The sequence below is a fragment of the Schistocerca piceifrons genome, chromosome 4 (assembly GCF_021461385.2).
Source record: "Schistocerca piceifrons isolate TAMUIC-IGC-003096 chromosome 4, iqSchPice1.1, whole genome shotgun sequence".
NCBI lineage: Eukaryota > Metazoa > Arthropoda > Insecta > Orthoptera > Acrididae > Schistocerca > Schistocerca piceifrons.
Window position 1 is genome coordinate 761,310,851 of NC_060141.1, and position 12,091 is coordinate 761,322,941.

Here is a 12,091-nt window from a genome sequence, read left to right on the forward strand (position 1 = left end):
ATTTAGGAGAAGAAATTGTAATCAGTCAGTGGGTTAACACAGACAGGGCAGAAATGATCAAACAGCCTATCAGTGTTGAAGACTACATTTCTTTATTGGTTAGGTCATTGGAAAAGCTCACCCCGCACTCGTTTATAGCAAAATCCCAATCAGCAGCCTTTAAAAGATTGAAATAAGACCCACCACCCAAAACAGCAATTATTGTGATGGATTTCAGTGAAAATTATTCCTTTGTTATACAAAATGAGATCCAAACTTACCACTGGAATAGTGGTGGTTGTACTCTACACCCAGTTGGAGTTTTTCTAAGAAATGAGGAAAACAATGTTTTTGTTTCCAACCACTGTTTTATTAGTGATGACCAAGAACATGACACTGGTTTTGTTAACTTTGTACAAAAAGAAATTACAAAGTGGCTGTCATTACATCATACTGCCATTGACTCAGTTCACTACTTTACAGATGGTTGTGCTGGGCAGTACAAAAATAGAAACAGTTTGAAAATTTTGACTGAACACTTGAGAGACTTTAATTTTAAGCCCCAACACACTTTTTTTTGCAACAAGTCATGGGAAGTCAGTTTGTGATGGCCTAGGAGGAACTATTAAAAGAATTTTAAGGAAAGCCAGTCTACAGCTTTCAGACGAAGAACAAATAATGACAGCAATCAATGTGTACAAGTTTTGTGAAAAAAATATTGAAAACATTAATTTTCACTTTATTGACAAAAAAGAAGCTGATTTGCTACGGTTAAAACTAGAAAAATGTTTTTCAGCAACCCGAACCATTCCTGGAACAAGAAGTTTTCATAACTTTAAACCACTTCCAACAAAAAACCTTGAAATTGGAAGGACTACAGATAGTGTAAAACCCTCCTTAGTCTTTTCTTTCCATTCTTCTTCTGATTGAGTTCGTGTTGAACCATCCATAAATAGCTATGTGGCTGCAAATTATGATTGTAACTGGTACTTTGGACTGGTAAAAACAATATTCAATGATGAAAAAGATGCAGAAATTCTATTTCTACATCCTTCAGGACCAGCTGCATCATTTTATTGGCCTGAAAGAGAAGATTCTTGCATAGTGCCTTTGGACCAAATAGTCTGTGTAGTAGATGCACCTCAATCAAGCGGCACTGGAAGAATGTATTACTTCAAGACAGACTGTATCAAAAGAACTGAAAGCTCTTGGATGAAGTGGAAAAACATTTTGAATCAGCATTAATGTTTATTAAAAAGACAAAATTACTCAAAAAATTCAATGTTTCAAGCAATCAGTTGGTTTATACATAAGTGTCGTAACTACACTATCTTTGTACATAATTCTAATGTAATCTCCTATAATTAATAAACAAGTTAAAAAGCCATCATTATTTTTGTTTTATCAAGTAGCCTATATGTTTAAGAGTAAATTGAAACAAATTTGAGCATTCTATCAGGTCTGAGACTCTAGATATTACAATTCTTATAAAACAAAACATCCGCTAAGAGAAAAGAAAAAAAATACATATTTTTTCCATAGAAAATATTAATATATTTTAATAGTATCATTTTTATCTTCAAATATGTATAATAAATAAACTTGCTGCAAAAATTCATGATGTTGTCTAAAAGAGTTTTTAAGATAAGCAATTTTAAAGTTTTGAATACAAATTAAAGTTACCATTTCCGAAGGTTCGGAAAAACGCAAAACATAAAAACTTTAAAAATTTATTAAAAAAAACTACAAGAGGTGTGTGTGTGTGTGTGTGTGTGTGTGTGTGTGTGTGTGTGTGTGTGTGTGTGTGTGTGGGCGCGCGCGCGTGCCGTTAAATGGTATATTGTCAACTTGATCTCCAAGTTCGCATCTTGTGGATTTGTGTCGTGGCTTTCTTGTAGTGTTCCCCGAATTTTCCTGTTGTTGTAATCATGCACGGTTGAATGACAATTTGTTTAATGGCAAGCAACAAGAGGAGCCTTTCGAGAGAGCGACATTGAGTGTTCAATGAGCGTAAAGTGGAAATTACTGTAATAACCAAGTACATCGTTGCTCTGTGATTATTAATAAACTTGGCAAGATTAGTACCTTTCGGCAGATCGCCATTGATATCTCCTGTTATTAACATGCACTGTCGAATCACAATTTGTTTAATGACAAGCCACAAGAAGAGCTTTTTGACAGAGTGCTGTTGAACGTTCAATCAGCGTACAGTTGAAAACTTATTACCTAATGTTTTACAGCCACTAGCAGTTGTACCCTGTGCTTGTGGCTTTGCTGATTAGATAGTTTTTTGAAATAGATGTATATATGTTGCGGTTTAAGCCCCTTTTATGTATGTGTATGTTGGGTCTCAGCAGATCTGGCCACTGATTATTAGCGATGTCAGCAAGATAACGTAGTTTTAGTTTTACATAAATATATCATATTGTTGTAGTCTTTTATCTACGTCTGTTAATATTTAAAAGGTAAAATAATTCTGGATGTTTAATAGTTTTACCCGCACCAGGTTTACCTGGTAGCTTACGGCCATCAGCTGTAGTATTCTAGGCCTGTTACTTGGTTGATTACATTTTTTTCTAGTTTTATGTACATACGTACTGTTTAAATCTTTTAATATATATTTGGTTGTAACATGTCTGAGAATTAACCTATCATTATTGAGAATTGTGCCCCGGTTCTTGGTTTGATTGCGTAGTGACCGTAATTTCGGTATATCCTTTTATATACATTCTTCCGAATTAAGGTTTGGTAGACAAGAAACTTCTGTATTTATGATCATTGCAGGGCCAACATTGGTTTCCGATGTTCCGCACCCAACTGTGATCTTGTACCCTGTACCTTCGACGCGTATTTGGGTTGAGAGAGTTGCCTATTCTGAGGCGCGGCACTCGCTATCTCTGCCGGAGCCTGTATTGCTCGATTTCCCGGAACTTGGCCTAGCAATCCCACTCCCATTCCTACTTAACTTGAGTAGGACCATATCACGTACTATCCCTCCCCACCCCAGCCTCCTCCTTACCCCCACCCAGTCGCCTCCCATCGTGCACTGGTGCTGCTGCTTGAAGTGTGGTTTCAGTTGCATGAAACTACAGTTGTGTGTGTGTGTGTGTGTGTGTGTGTGTGTGTGTGTGTGTGTGTGTGTGTCATCTATTGTTGACGAAGGCTTTAGCAGCCGAAAGCTTTAATTTTGAGTCATTTTGTTGTGCTTATCTGCGACTCAGCATCTCACTATATGATGAGCAGCAAGTTTCCTTTTCATAATATTGTTACATTCCATCGTGGATTTTCCATTATTTGTAATAAGGAACATTGTGTCATGCTCTCTATGCGCAGTGAAAGAGACCATGCCTGCATGACGATCTCACCTTCACCATTGCCAAAGGTAATGTACTGTCCATTGCCAGCTCTATTGCAGCTTCGCCTGGATGGTTTGTGGCCACATCCTTGGGCAAGAGCACCAACCCCATTGTCGTCAGGGCACTCCTCTGTTTGCTGGCCCATGTCTTTTGCACACTCCACCTTTCCTGATTTGTGGCAAACACTGAAGCTTTAAGAGCCATTTTCTTTGCTGTTAGGTAAGAACATTTTACCTGATAGAGTAGTTTATTTATCCTAATTTTAAGTTTGTCACTGTGATCTCATTACCTCTTTTTACATTTCTATAGCCTGAGCATTCAGCCAGTATTCTACAGTGACTGGGGGCTGCCAGTCGGGTGCTGAAGTTGTCCTTGCAATGTGCAGGCTGCCTCTGGCCACTGCACCTGACCCACCTCACTGCATTTTATTACATTTCTGTCTCTGTTTTGCGTTTGCTTTACGGCTTATTTGGTTCTACAACTCAAATAAAATTGCTAAAGAGAACTGGCCGTCTAGACACTCCTGAACAGTGGTTCTACGTGACTCATGTTCTTTTCAACATTTTTAGGCTTTTGCACTTTTCCTTTTTCATACTAGTTTGTTATCTACTGTTTTACTATTCTGTGACTTGAACTTTCTGCCCATCTTCTACAGTGACTGCCAGACTTTCTAAATTTTTATATATATTTTTTCTTTTGCACTACTTTCTTACCTTGTTGTTCTCAGATAACACTGGAAAAGGTCAAAGTGTTTCGGCACCCTTTTTCCCTCATGGAAATCCTCGATTTTGAGGGTTATTCATTAAATAATGTCTCACAATTTTTTTCTCCGATCATATTTATTCATAAGAGTTAGAATTTGGTGACAATATCAATCAACATTTCTTTTATACGTACTTTTATAATACTACGTATTCCCTGTGGTTAAAAGCTTTTGTTCTGTGTTTGTAGCCATGTTTTCCCTGCACAAATTACGGTCTCATCATCTTCAAAGAAGTTGCCATGTAGAGAATCTTCAAATGTCCCAAACATATGGACGTTAAAGGCTGCCAGTTATGGACTATAAGGTGGCTGGTGGGTGATGTGATCTCCAGGAAAGTTGTCATGCTCATGTTATTCTTGGAACTGAGTCTTGGCTGCAACCTGAAATTGAAAGCTTCAAACTATTTAGCGAGGCATTTTACTTACATCTGAGGGGCAGATTAGATGCCATAGGAGAAGTGTTCATGGTAGTTGACGAAAATATTATGTCTGTCGAGATTGAAATTGAGTCTAGTTGTGAAGTTATCTGGGTGTGAATAATTGGCCTAAGTGAACTCAAGTTAATTAATGGATGTTCTCAGCGGGCACCCAATTCCACACAAGACAGTTTTAGAAGTATTCAAAGGAAGACTACACTGAGTGGCGCAGGAACACCCAGATCACTCAATATTAGTTGGAGGTGACTTTAACGTTTTGAGCGTAGATTAGGATGTCTATGGATACATTGCAGGTGGCATGGATAGAAATTATTCTGAAGCATTTTCATCATGTTTTCTGAAAACTTTTTTGAGCAGCTGTTTCAACAGTCTACATGCAATGGAAATATTTTAGACCTTGTAGCTACAAACAGGCCTGACCTTATCAAGTGTCAGCATAGAGGCAGGTATTAGTGATCATTGTGATATACTGACAGTGGTTACTAAAGTTAATAAATTCATCAAGATGGCTATGAGAGTATTTTTGTTGGACACAGTGGATAGACAGCTGTTGGCATTCTACTTGGACAATGAATTTACCTCATTAAGTTCCAATATGATGGACGTAGAGGAATTACAGACAAAATTTGAACTGATTGTAAATCACACTCTGGAGAAGCTTGTGCTAAGTCAGTTTAAAGATAGAAACATGTACTGTGGTTTAATAACAGAAATTGGAAAATGCTGAGAAAGCAGAGATTGTTGCACTGGTGTTTCAAAAAAGAACATGCAAATGTCGGCAGATGAAATTTAGTAGAAATTCTTGTCCATGTAAAAAGCTCGATGTGCGAAGCATACAACTTTAACTGTCGTAGCTTGGTGAAAGATCTTGCCGAGTACCTGAGGAAATTCTGGACCTACATAAAATTGCGAAGTGGGTTGAATGCTTCTACCCAGTCACTCGTTGACCAGTCTGGTGTGGCAACGGAAGACAGAAAAAGGAAACCCAAAGTTTTAAATTTTGTGATTAAGAAATGATTTTTGCAGAAGGATCATACAAACATACTGTTCTTCGACCATCACACAGACTTCTGTATGGAGGGGGTAGTAAAAGGCATCCCTGGCATAGAGCAGCAACTGAAAGAGTTGAAAAAAATAACTCTCTCGGTCTGAAGGGAATACCAATTTAGTTTTACTGGGAGTACTGTGTGCCATTCTCCCTGTACTTTGCTTCTGTTTGATGCAAATTTCACACCCAGTGCAAAGTCCCAAGTGATTGGAAAAAAGTACAAGTGACTCTTGAATACAAGAAGGGTAAAAGAACGGACCCACAAAATTACAGACCAACTTCCTTAAAATCAGTTTGTTGCAGAATTCTTGAACATATTCCAAGTTTAGATACAATAAGTCTCCTTGAGACTGAAAAGCTTCTGTCCACAAATCAACACAGTTTTAGAAAGCATCACTCGTGCAAAGCTGGGCTTTCCATTTTCTCGTGTGACATCCTGCGAACTAGGAATGAAGGGCTACAGGTGAACTGCATATTCCTAGATTTCAGAAAACCATTTGATGTGGTTCCCTGGTGCAGGCTGTTGATGAAAGCTCAAGTATGCAGATTATATTTCCAGGTATATGTGTAGCCTGAAGACTTCTTAAGTAGCAGAACCCTGCACATTGTTCTGGACGTGAGAATTCAATAGAGCAAGAAATTCAAAAGGGAAGTGTGATGGTACCACTTGTATTCTCTCTGTACATAGATGATCTGATGGGCTGGATGAACAGTAATCTGCAACTGTTGGCTGATGATGCTGTGGTATATGGGAAGGTGTCATTGTTAAGTGGACACAAGATGACTTAAATGAAATTTGTGGTTGGTGTGGTGAATGGCAGCCGACTACAAATGTAGAAAAATTTAAATAAATGCAGACAAGTAGGAAAACCAAACTCGTAATGTACACATACAGCACGTAGTGTGTTGCTAAATTCAGTCACTTTGATTAAATACTTGGCATAATTTTGCAAAAAGACAAGAAGTGGAATAAGCACGAAAGAACAGTAGTACAGAAGGCAAATGGTCAACTTGGGTTTATTGGGAGTATTTTACGAAAAGAATAGCTCATCTGTAGGGAAACCACATACAGAACATGAGTGAGATCCATTCTAGGGTACTGCTTGAGTGTCTGGGATCCCCACCATTTTGGATTAAAGGAAGTCAACAAACAGTTCAGAGGCGTACTGTTAAGTCTGATCAACGTACAAGTGTTAACAGATATGCTTTGTGAACACAAATGGAAATTTCTGGAGTGAAGATGACATTTTTTGCGAAACTCTATCGAGAAAATTTAGAGAACTAGAGTTTGAAGCTGACTGCAGGGTCATTCCACAAAAATTGAAGGTTTTGCTACATCTGTAACACTTCCTGTTCCTTTGTTTGGTGGCAAATCAACAGCTCTCATCATCAAGCCTGTACTGTACATAGTGTCATTTTCAGATCTATCTGTTTTTCATTTTCAGTTTAATATTTCAATGTAAATTGTGCAAATGTTACATCCGTAACCATGGAATGACCGTGCAGAATAATTCTACTGCTGCCAACATAAATTTCACGAAAGGACCACAAAGATAAGCAAAATTAGGGACTGTGTGGAAGCGTATTCCCTCACCTCATTTGCGAGCAGAATAGGAAGTGAAATGACTTAGTAGTAGTAGCAGTAGTAGTAGTAGTGGCAGTACAAATTACCATCGCCATCTGTCATCCACAATACAGTAGCTTGCAGACAATGTATATAGAGTAGATGTATATGTGCATCAGACTGAACTCATCGGAAATGGTTTATTCAACATCTTTACTTTTGTCAATAAATTAATGGAATTAATGGTTGAGCCTTTTGTCAACATATCTATGACAATGACACCATCACTATCCCAAAAGACTGTTGCTTCGCCAACTGAGGCAGCTGGTCTGAATTCTTCTTTCTGATTGCTAGCTGTGCCACTACAGTGACTGCCTTTTTGTTTCTGGCTCAAAGTGATGCAGCCAGTTTTCATCACCTGCATCATTCCAAGACAGAAAGACCTCTCCATTGGCTGCAGACTGTTCCAGCAGTTCAGATGAAATGGCCCTTCTTCGAATGTTGTCGTCTGCTGTGAGCCCTAGAGAACTCACCTTGAACGCATCTTTAAAAACCCAAGAATCTCAATTATTGCATATGCATTTACTTTGCTCATTAGATTAGATTAGATTAGTTTTTCGTTCCATAGATCCGTGCTGAGGCGTGGATGTGGAACATGTCAATTTAAAAAAAAAAAAACTGAAATAACAATACTAATAGTATGAATATATACAATACATCATTTGTTTCTCTTAAAAAAATTCATCAATGGAGTAGAAGGAGTTGGTCACTAGTAAGTCTTCCAGGCTCCTTTTATTCTGATCTTTATTTGTAACTAAATTTTTTATGTTTACTGGCAAATTATTGAAGATGAGTGTTCTTGAGTAGTGGGCCCCTTTTTGAACTAAAGTAAGTGCCTTTAAGTCCTTGTGCAGATCATTTTTGTTCCTGGTATTGTATGTATGAACTGAGCTGTTTGTTGGAAAAAGAGATATATTATTTAGGACAAATTTCATTAATGAGTAAATATACTGAGAGGCAGTAGTTAGTATACCCAGTTCTTTGAAGAGGTTTCTGCAGAACGTCCGTGAATTTACCCAACAAATAATACGTATTACACGCTTTTGGACTCTGAAAACTTTTGTTTGACTTGAAAATTTACCCCAAAATATTATCCCATATGACATTATGGAATGAAAGTAGGCAAAGTATGCAAGCTTTTTCATTTTTATGTTGCCTATGTCTGCTAACACTCGAATTGCAAATACAGATTAGTTAAGGTGTTTCTGCAGTTCTGCGGTGTGCTCTTCCCAACTGAATTTATTATCATTGATAGCTGTAGAGCTAATTATCAAGATGTAATGCATCTGGTCTGCGTAAGTAATTGTACCTGCATGATTAACCAAGTGGAATGGCTTGACAGGATGTCCCAATGTGGCCAGTTGTGAAACTTGGTTTCATCACTTCCTGTTACATTAACCCTCTTTACCAATCACCAACAGTACTCTTTATCACCTGCATCATTACCATACAGCGCACACAAAACGTATAAGTGTTCACCACGTTTTCTTTTTCCACAAACAAGAATTCAATGACAGCACATTCCTTGTAATAAATGTCTTACTTATAAGTCATTTTGGTAGTTTACTACTACTCTGCCATGTCTGGAATTATTCAAAACTATGCACACATGCAGAAGAAACATCAGATTTGAAACACCTAAAGAGATGCTTTCATATATAAAGTAGTGACTGTAAAAACAATTGACCTTGCTGTTAGTCTCTTTTAATTGGTCTAATCAATGAACTATTGCAGTTAGGAAGCATTTTTTGTTATGATTACTGCAGTCTGTTTCTTATCCATTCTGTTACCTTTGGTTGCTTGGCATCCTGCATTTCACCTCTTTTTGTGACAGAAATTCTTTTTGTTTTGTTTATTGAAAAAAATTTCTACATAGGTCAAGGATCCCAGGGAGTTGTCAAAACATATGTAAACACAGGTAGTGGAATTATGAGGATGCAATGATTCAGTCAATGAGCTTAAAAACCACAATCTTTCAAGAATAAAAACTATTTCGTTCCAACAGCTACCCACACAAAGTACCTTCTTTTAAGACAATCCCAGCATTTAAAAGAGAAATCTAGATCTGTACCCACATTCTGGATTAAAAACTGTTGACTTGCAACATACACTCAAGAAATTTTACTGTGGGGGGGGGGGGGGGGGGGGAAACCACACACACACACAGTATAAAGTATTAAATACCAGACAAATTAGACACTCAACATTGAAAAACAGCTACACTCAAGCTGTTAAAACTTATGGACAATGTTATGAAGTAAAAGACTTTCGACTGCAGCTGCGAGCAGCTTTCAACAAGGTGGCTACTTGCAGCTTGTGGTTGCTGCTTTGTATTTAATATTTGAAAATGACAGTGTTTTGACATACCATGTTTTGATTGGGTCACATAATCAAAGTGGAAGAGATATCAGAAGCTGTTGTTAAGAAATCAGATGTGAATTTTTATTGGTTGTCATTTAATGACTCCAGTGGAAGGTGTTGCTGTAGTGGAGTGCTGACTGTGTGGTGGCTGCTGATGCTTTGTATTGCCTGCAGTTGATTTTAAGGTTGTATGGAGGGGCAGCTCTATTAGCATGGTTAGCCCACCAGCCTACAATAACTAACAACCAAAATGTCGAAAGTCTGTAGCCCTCCTCACATTCATGGTGGATGACTGTTTAGTTATCTCGACAACCTCCACTCACTTGGTGGTAAATGGTTGCCTAGCTAAAACATGAGCTTTTTTAAACTGTATAGATGTGATATGATTTAACTAAGGGATTAAACAGCTGTGGTCTTAGCCTCTGTTGCCAGCAACAAAACTGAGTTTATTTTGTCGTATGTCTCCTTGTCATTCTAGTAAAGCCAACCAGTACCCTTAAAGTCCTGTTACTAGGTCTTTGTCAGACAGTCACTTCAGGAACTAATGACTCAAATATTTTGTCTCTTTTGGCCTCCAGTGCTTCGCATTGGAAGATTAAATGTAGTACCGTTTCATTTTCTACACCACATAGTCTGCACTTAGGGGTTTCTTTCTCTATTCCTATAATGTACAGGTGTTTCTTGAAGTTCCCAGAGCCAGTCATTAAAACTAAGAGTTTGATATCTCTCCAGTCCATGCTTAGAATTACAAAACTTCTCTTTAAACAATTTCGGCACCATCAGTGTGCCTTGTTTTGGTTTTCAGGTTTTAGTCCAGTTCTGTGTGCTGCCTCTTGATCCAACTAGTAGTTTGGATTTTACTGTCACGTTGGTGATAGTTAAGTTCCGGGTTTTTTAGGAGGAGAAGGCGTTCACGTCTTACAGTGTATAAAGCTATTGATAATATAACTATTACGAAGAGCGGAGTAGGTTCACAAGTTATTCTGCATGGTCCTTCAGTGTTTTGTGGATGCATATTGAATTTTACACTTACTAATGCTGACGCTAGTGCACATGGTAATGGTTGTGTTACTGTGGCTCTAATACATTGTGGTAAAGTGGAGACTTTTATCAGGGCTGGAGACTTTTTAACAGCCGAGAAATTATTGCTTATCATGCATTTCAGATGTGTGAGGTGTATAACAGAGATCATGGTACATCTTACTATATGTCTACAATGCCGTTGGTTCTTAGGAAGAGGAATCATTGTAAAGTAAATGAATCAGTGTCTGTGTCTGTATGAGTTAAAGGTGCACTGAATTGTGCAAAGATTAAAGTTGTAGGTGATGTCATGCATTATTATAGAAACTGAAGTAAAGAACTATGTTTAACACAGGACACTTTTCAGCTACTTGCTCAAGGACCCGATGAGCAGCAGAAAATATTTCATCCAAGGCAAGGCGTCCATTCATGGACTGCTGCCAAAACCAAATCCTACATGGTCTATGAGTGCACATGTAGAACCATCAAACCACACCACAATAAAATCTGGAGGTGATGTGGATATCATTCTCATCCTACCACCTCACTCACCAGTCCCCCCCCCCCCCCCTCCCCGCCCCTCCCCCCACTGCCTTTCCTTCAACAAAGATGCCAATGATAAAAAAATACTTTAAAATAATGGTAAATCATGAACAAACTGTGACCCCGTCCTGAACCAGACACTGGTCCTAATCTTTTTCCTTACAATTTCTAGTTTACTGAGTTACTCCAGAGGATTTCCCCTTAAAATTATTGCATAAATTAGATGAGGCTGAAGGAATGTAAGCATTGAAAGCACTCAAAACTGTTTGAATTATTGTGGGAGGGTTTCAGACCTGTAAGACTTGACATGCTCTGTTTATCTTACAGTTCATATGCTTGATATTCAACCCTGTTTACGTATTCTTGCTACCTCCCCTCCTCCCCCCCCCCCTTCCCCCTTGCCCTTTACAGAAGACCTATGTATGTTTGCATTACCGAACCTGGGATCATTGTTGTAGCTTTTGGGGCCACATATATATGGTTAATTGCTCGTCTGGACAACTGTGCTCAAATCTCTGCTTATATTGATGCAGTTTTCACAGTAAGCTTTAACACATACTGTTTAGTCAGTAGTTTTTCGTACTAACGCCTGTCAGTAGTGTTTCTGTTATCAAGAATAATGTGAAGAATATCAGATGATCTCTTATGAATGATGGATATTTGAATCCAGGAAATATAATCAATCTAGCGCTACTGGGAGCATTTTGATAGAGATCCATCTCATTTCAAAGCAAAATAGGAAGTTATTGCTCTTGGTTGCTCTGCTCTGCTCCAAAAGAAATCTTTTGTGATTAATTGGTTGTCAATTCATTTGATCTTTTTAGCACAACTGGATCATCATAATTATGTAACTTTTTAACATAGAGTTAGTTTTATAGAATGTTATAAAGAAAAGGAGTGTGCATGTAAGTCAGTTCTCTGAATGTATAGTATTTGGTAACTAATCACGTATCCTACTTTT

General features: G+C 38.0%; 1 protein-coding gene across 2 annotated transcripts in view; it reads left to right on the forward strand.

The window, feature by feature from the left end:
• The window catches only part of LOC124794820 (putative protein tag-52), a 141,335-nt gene that overhangs the window by 13,525 nt on the left and 115,719 nt on the right, over positions 1-12,091 (forward strand). The gene's annotated exons all lie outside the window — the stretch shown is intronic.